The sequence below is a fragment of the Dermacentor albipictus genome, chromosome 4 (assembly GCF_038994185.2).
Source record: "Dermacentor albipictus isolate Rhodes 1998 colony chromosome 4, USDA_Dalb.pri_finalv2, whole genome shotgun sequence".
Lineage (NCBI taxonomy): Eukaryota > Metazoa > Arthropoda > Arachnida > Ixodida > Ixodidae > Dermacentor > Dermacentor albipictus.
In genome coordinates this window covers 115190926-115212634 of record NC_091824.1, presented here as the reverse complement: position 1 = coordinate 115212634, position 21709 = coordinate 115190926, and the positions used below count along the sequence as shown (strand labels likewise).

General features: G+C 46.3%; 1 protein-coding gene across 2 annotated transcripts in view; it reads right to left on the bottom strand.

Annotated features, from left to right (window-relative positions):
• The window catches only part of LOC139059304 (dopamine D2-like receptor), a 461415-nt gene extending 443741 nt beyond the window's left edge, over positions 1-17674 (bottom strand). For both annotated transcript variants that reach the window (XM_070537507.1, XM_070537508.1), the window contains exon 1: positions 17192-17674. The gene's annotated coding sequence lies outside the window, so the exon portion shown is untranslated. The remainder of the gene's footprint in view (positions 1-17191) is intronic.
• Positions 17675-21709: the final 4035 nt, after the last annotated feature.

Below are 21709 nucleotides of genomic sequence, written 5' to 3'. Positions count from 1 at the left end.
TGTGTGTAAAGGGACCTAGAGGTGGGATGGGAGAGCTTAGAAGAGGTATTCTAGTCCATAAGCTGGTCTACAGGACGCGGTGGACAATACTTGCAAAAATATTTTAGATGCCAGATCGACTAATTAATACAAATTTACAAATTAACTTTTAACTAATTACGTTATGGCCCATATTGCAATTTACAAATTATAGTCGTGGAGTTCGCGAGGCGGATCCACTTGGAACGAATTTTCAAGATGACACGAGTTTCCATATATAAATTCCCGAACTTTACGGAGAAGTGCATTGGCGTTCCAGTTAATTTGCTACCGAAACGTCGTTTCATGCGCTGAAGCACACAAATAACTCTCGAAACTGGTGTCGTCCTCAAAATTCGTTCCAAGTGGATCCGCCTTGCGAAGTCCACTGCTAGAATTTGTAAATTGCAATATGGGTCATAAGATAATTAGCTATAAAGATAATTAGTCAATTCTTGTTAATTTTTCAATTTGGCATTCTAATTTTCTGTGCAAGTAGTGTCCGCCGCTTAGAGCTAGTAGACCGGATTCTAAACTAGAATTGAGCTGCCTGCCACAGGAAACCTTTAAAAATTTTTGAAAGTGTTCGCTGAAACATTCTGCGTACATATACACGCTCTTCTAAGCTCTCCACATGAACGGCCTCCCGCCCTTCACACATAGACACTTTTTTCCACTTGCACTCCTAATGCTGAACGCATTAATGAATGTAAAAGCGATAGGGTCTCGGAAGTTTCAGTTTTACGCTTTCGGCGATATCGCGAGCTTGCGGAGTGAATGGTACACGATTTAAGTATGCCGCAGACGTTGCCGCAGGCTGACTTCGCAAGGTTCAGATTTGCTTCGCGTAAAAAGAGGTTTGCATGCATCCACCACGGCGGGGATGATGGGGGAGAGTAAAGAATCTTTCTCGACTAGTGCCGCATCGTGCGTCCTCGTTATCTCCCCACGAGGTCGCTATGCCTCTCACGTCCCACCCGACGATTGTAGAGGCGTCCTGAATGCGAGCGCGTGCTTTCAGAATCCGTATAGCATTGGGCTGGACTCTGCGAGAAAGTAACAGCTGGGTATTTGCGAAGACATTTTGCCCTGGTTTGAACAAAGGGACGCGTAGGTTTTCTTTCGTTCTTTCCTTCTTCCTTTCTTTCTTTCTTTCTTTTTTTTCTTTCTTTCTTTGTGTGTCTGTGTTCTTGAAAAGAGTCAGGAAATACGTTCGGTACCTTCAATAGCTTGGCACAACTACGCTAACATTGTCTACTTCATTTCTTTACATTTATCGCTTTCCACGCAAGGACACTTGTTGGACGAGCAACATACTTCTAAATTGAAGCCAGCTTGATCACGGTGAAAGGCAATAATATGCTGGAAAACCGCCTCGCATTACAAAAATTTCCTGCGAGGAAATTCTTAGAAATTTTCGCTGGCACAAGCTGCCTTGACAGGAAACTTACTCGCCAGAGTAACGCATTATACCGTGACGGCCGCCATGGCGTCGCTCATCATGTGGTGCTTGAGAAATGTGTCCCGTAGGAGACAAAAAAAAAGTACACGCTCTTTTTTTTTCTATAGTTTCGGCAAGCTAAGTCGAAAGCGAAGCGCCTCCGTTGTCAGAGCGAGAAGCCGCAGGCATCCTTTCGCGACGACAAAACAGCTTTGAGAGCTAGCAGCTGTCGAGTCACTAAGCCGATGATTTATGCAACATGTCGCCGCAGTTGCCGTGCCTTTAGCGTGACTGCCACTGTGCCTGAGCTTAGATTGACTTTTTCGACGACTCAAGCTTCCCGAAAACAGCTCTCGCCGAGTTACAATTTCTTTCGAAGCTGCGTGCCCAAATCTGCAACTAATGGAATACTTCCCGAATGCACTGACTGTGCGGCGTTCCTGTGGCTCCAGTTCTGCCTGCTTTTCTTACGCGTGGATCTACAGCGAAACTAGCAGCGAAACGAAAGTTCCAATAGAAACGCCTGTAAGACGCCGCAAAAAAAGAGGTGCAGCACTTACTGATGTCGCCTCTGAAATGTCGACATGACAAATGCCGCTTATGCACGACTTTTATTTCTGGAAAGTCGTAATGAGCTATTTCACGTTTTAGACAGAAATGTCAAGTCCGCATAACAGGTATATGCTTATAGCAAGCGATTAAGATCGCATGCGGAAAAACGTGCATTGTCGAGCCGACGGTGCATTTGTGACTACGCAGTGCAGAACTTTTCTTTCTTTCCCGGCAAATCAGAAGCATTTAGAACGCGTAGAGACTCAAACAATGTCTTTAGTAAAGTTGCCCATTTATTGAAGCCACCTTTCTGAAATCGGATTTCCTTGGCTCGCCGGAGTTCACAGTAAGAAATCAGAAGTTACGCCGTAAAAGAGACCATTAACTCTGGCTTATCAGGAAAGGCAATATTAAAATACGGTATTCAATTAATAATGGTGTAGGTACCCAGTAATAGTACCATGTAGCCCTTATATAATGCATAATTAACATCTTAGTACATAGTGCACGCAAGAAAAAATAAATTGTCGGTTTTTACGAGCCGAAACCATCATCTGATTATGTGGCACGCCATAGTGGGTGATTCCGGAAATTTAGACCATCTGGGATTCTTTAACGTGCACCTAAATCTAAGTACACGGGTGTTATCGCATTTCGCCCCCATCGAAATGCGGCCGCCATGGCCGGGATTCGATCCCGCGACCTCGTGCTCAGCAGCCCAACGCCATAGTCTCAAAGCAACCATGGCAGGCTTATGGTGCACACTTTTAGTCTTTTTGTAATTTACGAATGCATAGAAATGAAATCTTACTTGGGGCGCGCACAAACGAGCGGTCTGTATATGCTTGGAATGCTGCGCCTAGATGCGGATTATTTAAAATTTCCCGCGTGATTTTTATGATCTCATGTATTCCACACACCACCACTTTTTGTTAAATGTTTTACTTCAAGAAGCTTGTTCCCACACTAAGCAACAAAAAACACGCGATAGTTTTGCTGTCTCCGTCGCAAACGTCAACCGCCGTACCTGATATGAACGGTTGTACCAAAAATATGTAAGAAAACACGCGTGTTTTCTTACATATTACAACACCCTTACGACCTTTTCTTACAACATGGATCGAAGTTGTGCAAGGGTAACTTCGCTACCTGACCCTGTGTTCTAAAATTTTTTATATTACTCAGGTACTTGAAGTAAGAAGATGCATAGCGTGTGTAAAAAATAAATGCAAGAGCCATTTATTCATCACCGCTGGCTGCACAAAATCTTGTATCAGAAATCCGATGTTATGAGCGATGTAGCAGCAAACGCAGAAATGGCGCGTATATTTATAACTCCAAATCTTCACAGCCGTACGTCAGGTGATTCGCTACGGTTAGAATAAAACAAAACCACGACGACATTTCTGACCACCTTAATTGCGCAATCAGCGTCGGGAAACGTATCGGCGGCGGCCGAGTATTGGAGACACGACATGCTCGGATCATAATAGAATGCAGCCGTAATACTAACTTTAAGGGTATTCCTTATGACAGCTAGAGACATTCAATACCAGTGAGTGAAGCGCATAATGCTGAGCCTTGGACAGCGTTCACACCTCTCAATTTGCAATCAAAATGGCGTTACCGCTGTCCGACGTGGGGCAACGCTCGAACGCAAGCTTTGAGTAACGATGTTCTTTTACTTGGCGTGAATACTGAAGGATGTCAAGATTTAGGTAGCTATACATTTGTGAGTGGCCCCTCTGCATACTATTCAAAAATAAGCCTCGAGCGGAATGTATGAATAATTTAAAAAAAAAAAGCTTCGTTCCACGCTGTTCGGCAAAATACTAACACGTCAAGAGAGGATGACACTTTGATGACACTCAATTCTGAAATTGTGAAATGCCGTGAAAGCTCTGCAAATCATGATGCAAATGAGTGCCTATTGCTTACGCTTCAGCAGACAGCATTGTTTCACCCCTATTGCGTATGAATGTTCGCTTACCGTTCGCGATTAGGAAATCGCCATTAACCTTGCTGAACAAAACATGCGCAAGCGCGTTTCTACAAGCGGTGCGATGTCTTAATTGAATATGTATGATTAAATAACAGTGTCCATGACATTTGTACGCAAGAGCACTGCTATTAAGAAAAAAATATCGCGTGTACACACTCTTCAGCGTTTGCATTAGTCGCCTTTCGCAAAGCGCATCGCAGTACATGCTATATTGAAGTATAATGCTCTTCCTTCTTTTAAAACATCATTTCATGTGTCCGTCTCTCACAGGAAAAACTGAAATAATTAAATACACGACCATCTCACTATCTCAAAGACTAGCGTAGACGAAAGGTTCGAGAAATATTGCAAGGTCTGTGACCTTTTTACACGCATTCACGCCAAAATGAGCGCAGATGCGGGCGCCCCACTTCTTTTCAAGGAAAGCATTACAAGCAAAGTATGTGACGCAATTCAATTAGCTCCGGCAAGCAAGGTAAGAAAGCAGGGAATAATCAGAAACGCAATATGAAATAATAATAAAATATCATATTTTATGGAGTCTGAGACTATCCTACATCTAAAGATAATTCACTATAGTGACTGGAGTAGAACTTGTTTTCAGTATCACTCACAATATCTTCTTTAATGACAAATTATGCAAGCTCAATGGAATACTTTCTTCTAAACTTTGTAGTTTGCTGTGTCGATTTTGTTGCGCTAGATGCTGGACGATAGCCAGTGTGCATGAATTCAGAATACGCCTGACTGCAGCAAAATAAGCCGTTTACAATTGACCTAAGTGACTTGGTGACTGCATTGAAACTTTTTGGGTAAGGTTCAATAACAGCGTCGACGACAAGACTGCCAAGACTGCCTTTTCTATAGGAAAATGGCAGTATAAAAGAAAGAGAGAGTTTCGTCAACACACAGTGATTACTACTACTGCATTCATGTGGAGTTAATGTGAAATAAACGTAAACTAAACATCATATGGTCGGAAAGTAAAACGTAGAGAACACTAAGATGATCATAACAAAGTTCAGACGTCACTCTTTGATCAATTCGACCAGGATTGCGCTGTCGATTGCTAAAGGTCATTGTCACTTGAGGTCACGGACGCAGCTTCCCACTAAGCTAGTATCCAATTATTGTGGGCAGGATGACATCAGTGCGCTATGCTATCATCACGCGTGTGTTGTTTCGTTTCTTGACGGTGACCGTTTTTCACCTGGTTATCACAGTTAATAATTTGTCTAGAGGCGCTGCGTATGCCTCTCTCGCTGTCGCGATTCTTGTTTGCGCAGCGTCTTCGCGTGCTCGCGCTTTCGAGAAGACGGTCGCTACTACATCAATACCAGCCGTCTAATGGCCGCCGCGCGGGATGCTCTGTTGCTCTACCAACTCCCTACCCTGAAACCACCGGCACGCTCCCACACCACTACGCCTTTCAGCCGGCGACTCTTGCGACTCAAAGGCGACGCCTATAATGGGAAACACAACACCGGCACCGGCGACAGTGTTTACAACGCTGCGCGACAGCCCCTTCCGTATTGAGTCGCTGGCGCGTGCAAATTGCTGCAACGCTACCTGATATCATCAACGACCCGCAAGGCGGAAGCGTGCTTCGCTTGGTCGCTTGCCAGCCCAGCGCGGCATTGTGAAGCGCGGTAGTGCCAGAACAATGACCTGGAAAGCAGGGGAATGTCGCGCTTTACTACCGAACTTTGGTCCCCGCCGTACTCTGAGCGTCTGCCTGGGTGAATTTATTACGTGCCTCGTTCTGTCTATAAAGCCAGCGGGAGGGACTGCTTGCCGGGCTGCCCGCCGTCATTTTGTTTGTCCTATTGGTGCGCAATTCTGAATCGCATTACCGACCAGTTCGTAGCCAAGGTCGGCCTCCCTGAAATTGGGACAGGAGAACAAAGATGTCGAGCATATGAAGACTAGAGTCGTGCATGCGAAGCACGTGCTCGGTTTGGTTTTGAATATGTGGTTCGATGACATGACCGCGGGGGTTCCCGTCACTGCTTGCCGAATTAGCATAGGGGCTGCAGGAGGCACTGTACGACTGCATAGATGGTATTCTAGGTTAGATTAGATTTAGTTGGGGGATAGATCAGGTGGAAATGTTGTAAATGCCTCCTGCTACAGATATAATTTCCTTTTCCTTCAGTTATGTGTTTCTTTTACAGCAAGCTCAAATTAAGTTGATCGTTGCGATCCGACGATAATATAGGCAAGGTTTTTTTTTTTTTTTTCCTGAAAGCACTCCAATTAGCCGATCGGCCAAAGCGCGTTAAAGCCATTCAAATGCTCTGAGACGAATTCGAACCTCGGCTTGTAATATGTCGGAGCTTAGAAACGATTTCGCTTTTATGTTTTTGTTTATTTTTGGCCCCCGTGGTTGCGACAAAATGACCGGTGACTGACTTTCTTTCGCAAAATCCTAACAATTATGTCATTGGCTGATAAGCCCGCATTCCGCAATGAGAGGAAGAGGGGAGCAGACTTGGGAGAATAGGAAGAGGGGGCGAAATGCAGGAATGTTCATTTGCTGCGATATAGGTGAGTGCTAAGCAAGTGTAAGTGGTCAAAAGCAATCCGCAACACTCCAATACATCGCCTCACAAAAGCTGAGGCAGGTCGCCTCTGCGAACAAAAGTTGACAGTGCTCCATTCGAACGTGGTAGGCTGAGCACCATATCACAATGATAGGCTCTGCGCCAACGTCAACCAGCCGATGCGAAAGGGCCGAAGCAGCACAACTGATGCAATTTCGGAACGCACTGCTCTCTTTACTTGCCCACATAACACACCGCTTATCCCGAGTGCAGCGCAACGGACAAGGAAAGAATTCAAATTTGACGTTAAATAGGCAGAATATCCAAAGGCTTTCAAGCGAAAAATTCAAGGGCGAGCGTGAGCTGAAGGGCAATAATTTCAGCTAATGACTGGTTGCATTAGGAAACACGTTCCAGAGTGTTCAAAGCAAAAAAAATAATTAACGTTATTTCCGCGTTTGATGGGCGCCTGGTACGGCTCCCTCCCAAGACAACCTCTGAGAACAAGGCCAAGAACGGTGTTGCGCCTACGGAACTTCTGCGCAGCAGGGAGCATTAGGTGCTCTAAATTGATGACTCGTGACTGCTTTTTTAAACAAACTGCTGATTTTCGTATGCTGCAGGCATCTCGAGCAGTGCGACTGAGCGTGTACTGCGCGGTGTTCTCAGTGTCTAGAATGTAAGATGGCTCGGGGCGGACCCTCTGCTTCCCGCACTACGTTGAACTGGTGATAAGCGCGTGTGTTCGTGTGCTTGAGAAGTGTTGTTGCTTCTACACGCTTCATTGAGCATATCGACGTGCTTCCTTTTTTCGCGTCGCTTGGCTTGTTTTACACATTATATTTGCACTGCTAATCATTAGGCATATTATTTTCTGGCGTTTATCTCCCATAAACAGCGACAAACCGTTAAATAGCAGATGACTGCAGAAATGTCCTTGTTTACAGGAATATTACGATTTCTCACAATTTTTGCATTCTCAGCTTCTAAGTAATTCAGGATGAAAGGGAAAAATGAGTTCTGCGTTTTTACATGCAGAAACCACAATCTGCTTATGAGGCAGGCCGTAGTGGGAGACCGTAGTGGGAGTTGGTGGCCCTCGGCGACTTCCAAAGCCCAGCGCATCAGCTGTTCCTGGACGGCTGGGTCGGAGCTGGACACCGCGACCTTCCCGTCGCTCTAGGTCGGTGAGCAGCCACCCACAAGGTGGCTGGAGCTCACAGCATTTATAAAAGAGGTGGTATAAATCTGCTATTGGAGCTCCGCACAGAGTGCACTCTTGCGAGAACTGCCCCGGCTGTATAAGTGCGAGATGGGCAGGGGAGAGAAAGGTGCGGGTTTGTAGCTGGTGCCACGTCACCTGCTCCAATTTAGTTAAGGATTTACGAGGTGGTGGATAATGAAGTCGTCGCTCCCTGAAATGGAGTAAAATTTCATGGTACGTAACCATTCTACCGCGGGCGCTTCCTTGCTCGACTACCTGCCCTGCTCGGTTGACGTATGCTCGAGCGGTGTCATGGGCGGCTTCGTTGCCAAGGTGGCCTGCGTGTGCGGGGACCCATATTAATTGGATGGGCCTTACGGGGGACTCAGTGGAGGTTAGAATTTTGATAGCGGTGGTGTGAATCAATCCGTTGGCGAAATTTTGTATGGCAGTTTTTGAGTCAGTAAAGATTAGTGTGCCCTGGTGGAGGAGATTGCGAGTGCTATTGCCACTTCTTTGGCGTCTAGCGAAGTGTCCTGTTCTGATGGATCCCGCTGTTTGTTGCAACAAGTTGCTGACAACGACGCTTATAGCGTATGCTGGTGAGGTGGGGTATTCGGCTGCATCAACATAGACGGCCTCTTTGTGGGAGTTGTAGTGTTTGTAGAGAGCCTGAGGGCACGCTGTGCGTCTAGCTGGCTGATGCACTGGATGCATGTTTTTTGGCAGTGGGTTAAACGTGAGGAGTTGCTGAATGGCCCCGGGGGTGGGGTGTGTGGGTCTAAGATTACTTGTTGGGTTTAGGCCTATAGCTTCTGGAGAATACTCCGGCCTGTTCGGCGTGTGATTATGAGCTGCGGACGAATCGCAAGGGCCGTCGGCCTCGGATCCGACGGCCAGCGAGCTAAGTCTATATCGCTTCCCAGCGATCGCCAGTTCGCCTGGCTTGCTCGTTCGCTACCATCGGCGTCGATAAGCGGCAGAAGTGGCCCGAGTTCCTGCGAGCCACAGGACGCTTATAATGGACCCCGTTGAAGAGCAGCCAGTTTGCTTGTTTCATTTCGAGCGTGCCTGGTATAAACAAAACCAATAAAGCTTAGGGCAATCCGATGATTTTCCACCAAGACTACGTACCCCCAAGCCTGATGCTGTGCCGACATTTACCACGCCTTGTGTCCTGCTTCGGAATAAGCTTCATTCCCATAGCGCCCTCGGCGAAGGAGGGAAGGAAGGAAGGAAAAAGTGGAGAAGGAAAGGCAGGGAGATTGACCGGTTCAGCTCAACCGGTTTGCTACCCTACACATGGGAGCGGTTTGGGGAGGATGAAAGGAGGAATAGTTCCTACTACTAGTAGCACTGCTTACGCATATCGATAGGTGTCGCTAGCCGTAGTTTCCGAGTCGCTACTCAGTAGGGGATCCAATCAAATGTGGTTGGTCACGTCTAATTCGGTGTTGACTCCCGCCTGCAGGAAATAGTCGCCGCTGGACGACAAAAACGAGGACGACGATGATGGCGAGGACATCACAAAGCAGGTGCAGGCGTAGCAGACGAACTAGCAACATAAAGCTCGCGCGCCGGTGAGCGCGCTGGCGTGCTAACGTCACAGTTTTGTGCGATCACGTGCCAAGCTGTGTTTACATTCCTTCTTGGCCCATTTCGTTGCTCTCTGAAACCAAAACTTGGACTGGTACGTACAAACAAGACTCCATAAAATGTTTGCGTCAGTACTCCTTTAGGAAAAAAATAAACATAAAGGTAGCTAAAAATCAATAAGGCTGTTTAAATCAGCTGTTCACCGAGCTTGGAAGTAAGCTATCAGCGCCTGGACAGTATAAAAACTGCATGTGTTTTGAGACTGAGCACAGCGTGCGCCTTTAAAAGACACGCTACAGTTTGTAAACAAAGGGAGACCCACAGTGCTGACAAAGAAAGCAGACGGCTGCATTTCACACTTCTTCTTTGCCGCTTCGGTGCTTTGAACAATAGTTCTTGCAAGGTAGTTTTCGAATGCAAATGATCACGGGTTTTAATTTTGCCTTGCTATATCTATAGGAACTTGCGAGAGTGAAGTTTGTTGATTCATAGTAATTTTTTTTTTGCCTACGCTCAATGCATTGATAGAGAGAGGCTCTTTATAGAAAAGGTTTGCCTAGTGGCAAGCTTAGCACGTTACTCCAGGTCAATGCGATCATAAATGAAATGGTTCACACAGGACACAGGACATTTAACATACACATAACAGCGTCACCTACGTCTATGAACTTCACGCCAGTGGCAGCTCCATCGAATTCTCTTGACGTTACATTCTGTAGCCTGTAAGCAAAGCGGCCCATTGCGTTCTCGGAGCACCAAACTGAGCATTGGTTTTGTCAGGACTTGTGCAATGTATTCTCCGCTAAAGGGTGCCGAGTGAATGCTTTGTTGTCGTCGGCGTTGTTGTTGGTTGCTGTTTGCTTGCTTGTATGTCCATTTATTACACACAGAATGGATGGAGACACCTAGATAAGCATCTCTTGATCGTGCCTTCCCAATGTGAGCTTGTTGAGTGATGTACATATCAACAAGCCGAAAATTACGTTTTTTTCTCTCTTTTTTTTTTGTTTCATGTCACTTTAATGACGTACCTCTTTTCATGTCAGATCGGGAGAACTAAAGCTTATCGACCCTTTTCGTTGATCGCGTAATAACAACACAACAAAAGTAAGAGAGGACAGAATTATCAACGATTACGCGCTGCTACAACTTTCGGTCACAACAGTTCGCGCTTGTTTTCGCTGCGGGGCTCACCCCAACTTTCGCACAAGCCAGTTTGACGCAATCAAAGCAGCGCTGTCAAAAACAACGCAGCCGCTTCGCAGGGAAGCCTTTTTCTATATGTTTAGCCGGGCCTCGACTCTCGTTATCCACAAAGCCCAGCGGCGGGACGCACTTGGCTGTGGCGCGCTAACGAGTGAACAGCCACGTCGACCTGTTTTTCATGAGAATAGAAGCGGCTCAGGCGCCGAGGCCTGTTTGCACGCTCACACGACGGGCGCGAAAGAAAAAATAATAATTTCCGGGATTGTATTTTTAACGCGTAGGCTCATCACTCAGCTCAGCGTTGCGTTCGCGAATAGCTTATAGGGAAACAAAAATGCCTTGAAGATCCATAAACACTTCGTTTAGCGCAAAACAACGGACACAAGAAAGGCGTGCTGTCGCCTTTCTTGTGTCCGTTGTTTTGGATGGATCCGCACCAACTAGCCTTGAAGATGAAATCCAAACGCTCATAATATCTAGATAGCTTATGTTGGATAAGAAATAGCGGGATGCACTTTGCCCTCAAATCACGCCACTGTATGAATGACCGACATTGTATAATAAAAATATGGATAGGTCGTGACATTTAGCGTCCCAAATGTACTCACGGGTTATAAGAAACGCCGTACTGGAGAGCTCTGCGATAACTTCGACCGCGTTGGTTCTTCACTATGCACCCAAAGCGTGGTGCACGAGTGTCTGTGCGTTGCAATCGTAAAGGAATTCGACCACCGAGACCAATAATAGAACCAGCAACCTCCCGCTGCAGTCGCAGGTCACAATACACCCGCTGTTTTACCCCGGAAGGTCAAACATTTAATATATTGACAACATCGATGAAGCTCGTGACGCTCGCCTTGTTATTCCTTTAAAGAGGCCTGCGTCTAAAACCGCAGTGCGTTAGCCCGCCATCATCATTTTTGTCGAGGGAACAGTTCCCTTTTTTATGCGAAGCATATTACTAGAGCTCAACCCAGCTCCTCAGGCGCGGCGGTGTCGCCTTCAATACCACGTGACACCGTGACGTCATGACAGAGGAGAAACGGGGCTCCAACTCGCGCCGTCGCTCGCGGCGTCGCCTTCAAGGCTGACCACGTGACACTGTGACGTCACGACAGAGGAGAAACGGGGCTCCAACTCGCGCCGTCGCTCGCGGCGTCGCGGCGGTATATAAGCAGCTGCGCTTGCCTCTGCTAGACACTCACGAGGTGAGATGCCTCCTGGAGACAGAGCTGCTCGTTGGAATGAGAAGCGAAGGATGCGGCGTGCTACAGAGACTGATGAAGAGCGGGAAGAACGTCTGGCCAAGCAATGTGCTCAGTATGCGGCTCGGCGACAAGTTACTTACCAAGTTTAGCCACCAATATGCTTCGCATCTGACTAGGCTTAACCAAGCTATGCCTCAGCCAATTTTTTTCGTTGTGAAATTTAATGTGCGCATCTCCCGTGCTTATGTGGTTTCGGACAACACTGAAGGCCTTCCTGCATCCACAGCGACCGAGCTAAGAGAGTTTGGATCGAGACTGTTTCGGCGGTAAAGGTTTCCGAAGCGCGCTACCCGCACCAGTACGCGCTTCCGGGAAACTTATTACTATTAAACGATCAAAGAGGGACGTTGTGGCGACAACGCGCAGCGACGAGAGTCGATGCATCATATATCTGTTTTCACCTTTTAGCGGTACGTCGTTTGTTCGCAACCATTCGTACACACGGTGCTGTCTATAGTTTCGTGTGTAACGTAGTTGGCCGTCTTCCTTGGCTTTCGTAACTTATTTATGGACTGCATCGGTGTTCCGTCAGCAGGTATGACGTGCACGCGCTTTATGGCGTTTTTTTGTTTTGTTTTTGAGCTCTCTTTCTAAAGCCTATTAGTTATGTGTGTAAAGCCGATTGGGAATCGCGAATAGTTTGTTTCCTATCGCTTCCGCATGCGTTATGAAGCTACGAAGGACGAACGAAATATTCTTCAGCAAGCGAAAGAGCTCTCGACCACTGTGCAATCAAAGTGAGACTGAATGGATTGAAACAAATATTTTGCAGTATGAGCAGTTTCAGCTTTCTACTTTTTTTTTGTTTTCGTGCGCATGGCTCTTGCTTCCATTATGAAGTCCATTCGCTTCGATATGATATTTTTTTTTTATTCTTCGGCAGTACGAGATCTGCAAATTACTTTCCCAGTTCAAGAGCCATTTTTACAATGGAAAACGTTCATTTTTGTATTTGCCTAGCTGCTGCGTAATCTCTATTGTATCGTTTTTTTTATTTGCTTGTATCACTCTTTAAGTTATGGCTGTTGCCTGATGTGAGTTTTTCTCTTTTCCCTCACCTTCACTGTTTAGCCAGCGGCCGCATACTGTAACGTAAACACGGGTTTGCACAATCTCACGCTATTGACTCACTTATAGCAGCACATTGTACTTCTACAAACAATATTTGAATTACTTTCCCATAAACTATGAATTATAGCATCTCTGCGCCGATAGAGAGCTAGTGCATCTGTTGTTCATATGAATGACTGTTGACGTGAGCGACCTTTTTATTGATGTTCTGTGAGATTTCTTTCCCGCTTTCTTTAAATGAAGGTTTGCTATCCTGATTCCTTCTCTCTATGGAGTTTGCATTCACATCGTTTCTTGTGAGAAACTTAAATGATTCGGGCACATAGTTCCACATGTTGGCGCAATTTATGAATGAAGGGACTATGTGAAAAGACGTTCATTCAGGCAAAGCACAGTTAACGAGTAACTCCTAACTATGCGTGCAGCAACCTCAAGCGCGCAGACGCTGCATTCAATTGTAAAAGTGGCCTCGCGTGACGAGAGCTTGTCATCCGACTGCGTGGAAAAGGGGCACCCAGCTGCTTCTTCTCGAATCAGATAAGCTCGCGTTCTTTGGGAAAGTGAGAAGCGAGTGCTATCTTATCTTCAACCATTACGCTGCAAGCGCCTACTCACACTAAGCCACTCATAAAAGGCGATGCAGCCTTCGCCTTACATTCAGGCGCATAAACGGCACTTCCGCGTGGCCATAGTCGTAGCAGCAACGCACACAACGACTCCAAGGAAACATTAAAAGCAAAGCTGTAACTCTCACAGTTACTTGCCTAGGTTGTACGAGAGGTAGGTTAAATGAATGAGGCAACGCGGTACCAGCTTTGTTTTGCGTAGCATCGTAAATTTCCCAAACCTTCGGTGTCTTGATTATCCCAAGTAATACCGAATGCAAATAAGTGAACGCAGTGGGAGGAAAGGCAACGCGTACAAAAAACATAAAAATATGGCGTATGCATGGGTCACTGAAGCTGGAATCTGGAAGAGTGCCATCACATGTTCAAAACTTGAACTGTGTACCAGCGTCATGTTTTCTCCGCTTTATGAAGCGAAGCGTTGCTTTGTGAACCCCCCAGGACTTTCCTGACCATGCCTGCTGGACGCTGTTGCTATCTTACCAAATAGGCCACCTTAAAAAAAAAAAAAAGAAATGGAATTACATGTCTGATGGCGGGAGTGAACCTCGGTTTCCCACCAATGCAGCCCGGTGCACTGACCATTAGGCCACAACCGCATGTGCACTTACGTCCACCGTGCCAACGACAATTATCTCTTTGAGATGATAGTCGCCAGTGCCACACTGCACTACACGAGTGCGTGACCGCATACGTGTGATAGAGAGTTTGCCCAACGCCGAAGATGCAGGGATGAAAAGGGGTACATTTAGCGGATTAACCGCTTCATATCGATTCCAAGATGTGCTTTAGTTCTGATTTTTTTTTACTCACGCATGTCTACTTCAATAACTACCAGTCTTTGGATAATAATGAAATAGCGCCACTCGTCATTTTTTTCTTTAACATCGTGCTCTTCAAAACAAAGAACACCCTATGTATTTGTCATGCAGCGGTAATGTTAAGCAAAAGCAGCTGCGTTTGGATGATCATGAATTTTTTACGATACTTCAGGATGGCGAAACCTTTAGAATTGAAAGAGTATGGCTGATTATTCTCACTGACGATCGGAGGGATGCTATCAACGGCACACGGGGAAAGCTATTTCGTGACACAAAGACAGCGAAATAAGGATCCAAGAAAGCGTTACAGATGTCAGTCGAACGGGTGTGCAGCATGCCGTTGTCTTCTGAAGAGCATCGAAAAATTGAACAAGTACCACGGAAGAAGAAAACAGAGATCACGCCCATTCACCATTCATGATGTGTGAACGGCGACAAACCTGCACAACGATAACACGGCCGCGTTAAAGGGCTGTCCTTGACACAATGCTCGTTTCATCACCTGCCACCCAGAAAGCACTTATCTGAATGAAACCACGCGTTAGTGACCCCGTTCAGATAACTTGTTCACATTCATGTTGTCACTTTTTTGTTCTTTCTTTCTTGCCTGACATACATGCCCGATGCGGCTCTTTTGACTGGCGCGTATGCTCACGGACAGCTTTGTGTGGCAATGAAGGGAAGACTACGGGGGCGGAGCTTCTGCAGATGTGTTACCGCACCAAGTAGTCGGCCAGCGTTTGACCATGCTTTTGGTTGCTCGTAACGAACGCTGAATCGACGCAGCTTCCACGCGCGACGGTTTCGCGTTTGCCCAGACGGGGAAGGGAAACACCGCAAGATAAGAAAACGTTTACATTCAGTGGCGTATTTTATCTTATCTAACTGTTGCTAATAAGATGTTTATGTTTTCTCTTCCCCAGCTTAAATTAACGCGGATAAGCACACGGGACTCCTTTCAGAAGCGCTCTCACTTAGGCGCGCTTTGCCTCCGTAGCTTTCCCTTCATTGCCACAGAAAGTTGTCCGCGAGTATCAAAGGCTTCGGCAATAGGACATTAACGCTTAAACTTTATTGCGAGAAGATATTGTGGCACACGTGCGCTAGATGCATTCTGAGTGCGTCTTTATTCCTTAGAAATAAATGCTACAGCGACAATTCCGGCAAAATATTTGCTACTTATTCTCGAATGCAAAAAAAAAAGAAAATAGGAATTTTCTGTCAGCTCTTGGGTTGAGAACCTCTGTCACCATTCGCATCGCGTATCGGTCAGCTGTTTCCCAAAATGTTTCGGAAAAGGTGGGCCGGCAAATTGTTTGAAGGTTGTTCACATTCAAACGTTATGTGTCCGAAAAGAAGAAGAGCCTTAAACTGTAGTCTTTCGCACACGCGCATAATAAATATTAGAATTATTAATAACAAAATATCACATAGCTATCCAACAGTGGACCAGGCAAAAGTTGTAGATTTACGCCCATAGGGATAATGCAAACGTGACGTTCAATAAAATATCTAAACCCTATTTAGGAAGCTGTGCTTAAAAGAAAAAAAGTGCGCGGTACGTTGATACTCCGGAGTTTATGAATGATTTCGAATGTCTTTTCGCAGTTCCTAATTACTGCTTTTCGAAAAGCCTCAAGTCACGTAGCCCACCAAAAGGACTCGAAATCTTTAACATTGCGACGGATACACTGCCACATGACCATACGTATCGGTAGCTGCGGTTGCAGAAGAAAAAAAAAAAAGCTGGCAATATAAATTTTTGGAAACAACAAGGAAAATAAAACGCTAAAACGACCAACGTCATTTCTTGCTATTGTGACTTATTACGGAAGTATACACCAGCCAGACCAGTGTCTTGAGCCAATCGTGCAGGCGTCGCCACAAGGGAGTGGCTTCGGAGGGGCGTTCACTCGTAAAGATAATGATAATAAGTAATGATAATGCCTGGGATGCACAGAGCACAAAGACCCCGCCAGGTTTGAACGACAGGTCTGACAGGGGGGTTCATAACGCAGGAGAAGGGATAAAATACGGGCGCAGCCGTGCTGTCGCTACCTGGCTGCTGACATTCATGCGGAACACGTTCACTGACCAAGCGTGTACTCCGTGCTGCCAAACCATTGGATACATTTCCGTCAGCATCCAGTGAATTCCCGTGAATGTAATGCGGTGTCTGAATGCGTTGCCTATTGCAAACGAGTGGACAAAGAAAAAGATATAGAAACTACAAGAAGAAAGAAACACAGGAGAAACAAAAGTCACCGACTTGAAGATCAACGGGCGAAGTATCGTTTCCCAAGTTTTATGTTTGCAAGTGTCGCAATGTCTGAAATGGTGTGAAACACGCGTGACACATTAAAGACGAGAGAAACGGACGTCAGTGCGGTCGTAAGCACCGTTTGCAACTGTGACGTTTGACACAGCCGTTGCGGTTCCTCACAATGACATTTAATTGAGTGAGAAAAGTAGCGTGTACGTCTTTGTCGTGCGACAACGTTTTGACACCTGTCATGCTTGAAGAGCAGACAGGAAGTTATTCTGGAAAATTGGCGCGCTATTTAAAGTACGTTCATGCGTTCGGCGTTTTCTTGGAATGTGTGTGCACACTCAAATTGAGGAAGAAAATACCTTTTGACCCGAAATTACGTCCATGTGTATCAAATGCCGGCTTCGATTGTTCAAATTAAGGCGCTTCGGCGAACTGGATGATTTCAACCCGGTTTGACTTAAAAGCTTGTTTTGACGCTTAATACGTTATCCCTCATAATAAATTGTTTTGGTAGCAATGGGTGCAAGCGTCTCCCACACGAAAGGAAACTCGGTGATCAGTTCAAACTCACCGTCATAAGGCGTTCCGTCGGCAAGCTTCGTTTCTCTATCCACTGTCGCGCACTGTATTGCTGAGCCGCATTCAGAACCGGGAATGCCACCGCACATTTATCCAGCGCTTTCGTTCAGCCACTGTGACGGTCACCAAGGACAATACGTGCCCCACTCGGCACCAGGAAATCGTGGGGGGAGGGGGCTCAGGTTTCAAAACTTTCGCTCCAGAAGCCGGTGTCCGCGCTCTCCTCCTTGCCGTGCCGAGGGGAGCAACGATCTCGAGCAAGCAAACGCAACGTCACCGACGTCCAGACGCTAATTGCTCGCGTCGAGCTCGACCGAGGAGCTGACACTGCACGCACGCGGAACGCCGCCGCCGTCAAGCGAATGGGCTCGCGAAAGCGCGCCCTCGCCGCCGCGAAATCAACAGGCGGGTCCCGCAGGCGCTTTTGCAGCGCTCGCAAGGGCTCGACTGCTCTCCGGATCCGACGGCTCGCCGCCTGACACTTCGCTCAGGGTGAGGGAGCCGTTTCGTGGGTTGGGGGAAGGAGAGGGGGGGAGCGGAGTGCGCGCGCGCACGCTGATCTCCACGCCTCCTTTGGCGGCCGAGGAGACTCGAAAGGAGGGGGGGAAAAGAAAGAAACGAAAAACGGGATCAGCTGGCGAGTGGCTCCATCTGGAGGACTGCTGCGGCAACAATACGCCCGAACTCTTCTCCCGGTCTTTACTCCCGTCAGATGCGATGCGCGCGCGCCCGCCGCGGTAGTTCTCTCCCCTCGCGGGGCGCCTCGATGTTACCTTGGCCGCGTTCCGTCATCGTGCCGCGAGCCGCCACCGATGCTACCCGTCGGCACGAGCGGCGCGGGAGAACGGGAAGAGGAGAAATTGATCCCTCCTGGGCGATAAGTGCCAGCCGGGAGCCGAAGGAACGCGCGATAACGGCGGAAAGACGATGGGGAGCGTGACGCTGCTCGGTCTTTGCACGCATTCTTTACCTGAGACCCCCTTCTCCCGCTCTCCTTTACTCCTTCTCTCGCTCTCTTATTTACATTTATTTGCGGTGCTCTGACTCCCAATACGATGCAGTTCGACAAAATTTGGAATTAGTGTCAGTGGAGCAAGAAGGCGGACATAAAAGCATATTTTGTTTTATTGAAATGTAAACAAAGCGATTCAGTGTATTTAGTGACCTTTTTATGGGAACGGTTGCTGTTTCTTTTTTTTTTTCACGTGATATTAATAACAAGGAATTGTAAAAATCATAGCGATTGCCATGCGAGTTCCATGTGGCGTTCGACAGAAACTGGAACATGTCGAGGAAGGAGACGAGACACGTTACATCACACACTACGCTCAGTTCCGAAAAGGCACGCGAGGCTGCGATGCGGTCTGAAAATGAACATACCAACAAATGAGAAAAAAAAATACGCACCTTCACAAATGTGCACACTATTTTTATCTGCGACAAAGCTTTCCTCCCGAGAGGAATGACACATGACTCTGTCAACATTCTACAGCAAGTTCGTCAGTGCTGTTTGTAAACGAAGTATTTTCGACGATTGTGCCACAAGGAACCACTTTTAGATTTTGCGATACATCTATTCGTCCCGTTTCTGAGCAATTGTTGTTTTGATGTAGCGGAGGTAGTGACAGGTACTCTATGGATACTGACGGCTAGCTTGTTGCCCTGTGTGATAACATCCCAAGCAATTATTCTTAAATAACAAAAGTATGGGCTGCGTCATGTGTAATAATCAGTGTTCTAGGAAGTTTAATCGTAATTGCACACCGATGCAGAGTTTATTAGTGCACAGCATTAGCTTTCCACAAAAGTAACCACTACCTTACTTCGGACAATCAATTGTCCGCGAGCGTATTGCAGCTTAGTTGTAGCGCGTAATTTTGATGAGATAGGACTTGGCTGTTCACCGTATTTTGTTTCACCGTTCCTTCAGTGTTTGACGCACACGAAAAGTGCCGCGCGACTGGCGCGATTAGTCGCACAACACTTTTTTCTTGTCTTTTGCTGGCTTTCTTTAACACCGTGAAATAAAGTTTCGTGTAGCACGTATAGAGCAACAGAAAGATGGATCGGGAATTTTTCGTGATCGAGTACAATTTACTGATTGGCAATTTTGCTTTGATTATAATATTTGGGAAGGTAATATTTGATAACTAATCATGCAATTATAAGACATGCAAAGAACAGTCTGACTTTCTTCAAGCGACGGCAAATGACACTAGCTTAGCACTATCCAGTTATGTGGCACTCGAATATTCCTAAATTTTGGCCAACTTACGTGGGCCACCCTGTATATGTATATCAAGAAAAATGGAACCCGCCGTGGTTGCTTAGTGGGTATGGTGTTGGGCTGCTAAGCACGAGGTCGGGGGATTGAATCCCGGCTAGGGTGGGTTCATCTCGATTGGGGCGAAATGCAAGAACACCCGTGTACTTAGATCCGCAGGTGGTCCAAATTTCCGGAGTCATAAGATCGTGGTTGTGGTACGTAAAACCTCATAACTTGAACACTGAAAAGTGGAACTATGTGCCTGAACTGGCCGTCGCGGTATCCCTCCTGTACAGTGAAGTGACCTTGTTTCATGATTGACTGCTTAGTTACCAGGTTTTCGGTCACTTTATTGCGTAATTGTTATTGTTTAATAATGGCAGTGATGACACGTTATGTCGGTGAGCATGCGCTCACTGTTGAAAGCCTGTTTTCCTTCAAAAGGCTTTGTTCCGATCAATAAAACGTCATTTGCCAGTCAGAGCGCGGTCCCGTCGTTTTTGCTTTCCCTCTGCTTTTTATGCTTTGCGCGGTAGAAATAATGAATGAAGTTTAAAAGATTATCGAGTGCTTGAAGCTTCAACAACAACAAAAAAAAAACGGCAAGGGCCCTAATTAGGCTTCGGTGCGATAGGAGCCCATTGCTATCGGATTGTGCTCACAAGGGCTATTGTCGCTTTCGCGTGGTAAAGGAAGAGGAAGTGTGAGCTATTTACTACCGTTGCCAAGAGCTCACTTAAAAAGAAACTAAATTAAATATTAACTGAAACTGGAGTTATCAACTTAACCTGTAAAACGGCAAGTATGTGACATCCGTCCACGGAGCAGAAGTACAGCACTGACATGTAAACTCATCGGAGGTGGCGAGGCCGGATGGAGTAGTCAAGCTACACGTAATAGCTAGCTGGAGGGGTATTCTGTAACAGTCCACCTAGTGGACTGTCCATGTCGACCGCTACTAATGTGCTGTTTGGATGGAGCTGTGCGAGCGAGGACGAGTCGAGCGGCCCAAACGTTTTAATCAGCGGCGGTTGGAATGGTCAGTCCACTAGGTGGGCGCTTCCAGAAAACCTTCGCTCCCCGCCTTCCGCCCTGGTTTCCTGAATGCCCAAAGAGGCACGCGGCAATTTTTTTTCGTCGCTCCCTTAACCGGAGGCATTTTGCGCCGTCTTTCGACAATATCTTGCAACTAAAAATAAAGCTCAGGCTAACTTAAAATGAACTTCGTCAAAACTAAAAAAGAGAAGAAAAAAAAGCTGCCTATTATAATGCTCGCCGTAATAGCTCTACCTCTACCTGCAAAATAAGAAAAGAAGAAAGAAAATTCACAGTAAAGAGTTCGCTAAAGCAAAACATTCAGTTTCAAGAAACATTGAAGCACGAGATCTGCACATCTGCAGCAGTACGCGGTGTTGGGTAACAGGACGGCTCGTCTGGTAGACCCCCCTGCCTATTTCTTCAATTTTAACTTATTCAATATTTAACTTACTGAACAACATCTATTACTGTGGATGAAATAAAGGTGAGCAGGTCTATGCAAACGCAAAATCGCAAGAGTTTCATTAAAAGTTATTTATCAACGCAGTTCGCGTAATCACCAGAAAGATAGCTGTATCACAAGTAGCAATTCCAATCCTGTGACTGACATGTTCGCGCCACCTCGAGCACAAGCCTAACACTCTGCTGTTTTCATACGAAAGATTTTTCTCTTCGTGGGTGGACTTGTCCACCTCAAAGCACACATCTTTAGTGTTTTCGATGTGACGCCTCATGGTCTCCTGAGCCCGGGTTTTAAACAACTGGAGTGGCCACATCATGTCAGAGCTTTTGGGGTATCGTTACGTAATGAATGCTCCTGGGCAGTCGTTGACGAAGCAGTTGTGCCTTATCGACGGGACGCTGTAAGTCGTGTATCCGTCTGCGAACAATTGATTTAAAGCAGTTTGAATTATAGGCTGCTTGTGCTCAAAGGACTCGTCAGTTACGAAATTGACCGTGCAAGGCAGATAAGACTGGAGTGCCGTGTTATTGGGCTCATTTTCGTTTTTATAAGACGCCACTCTGTAACAGATACGTTGTGAAGAAATTTACTAGATGGCCAATTCGTTAACAAACGCTAACGCTTTAGAAAGTTAGGCTCACTTACTGCTTAAAACAATTACGTGAATTGTTTTTCATTTTTGGACTATTTATTGAGTTAGATATTTCTAAAGACTTGTAGCCATTTCTGTGATACATCTGCCT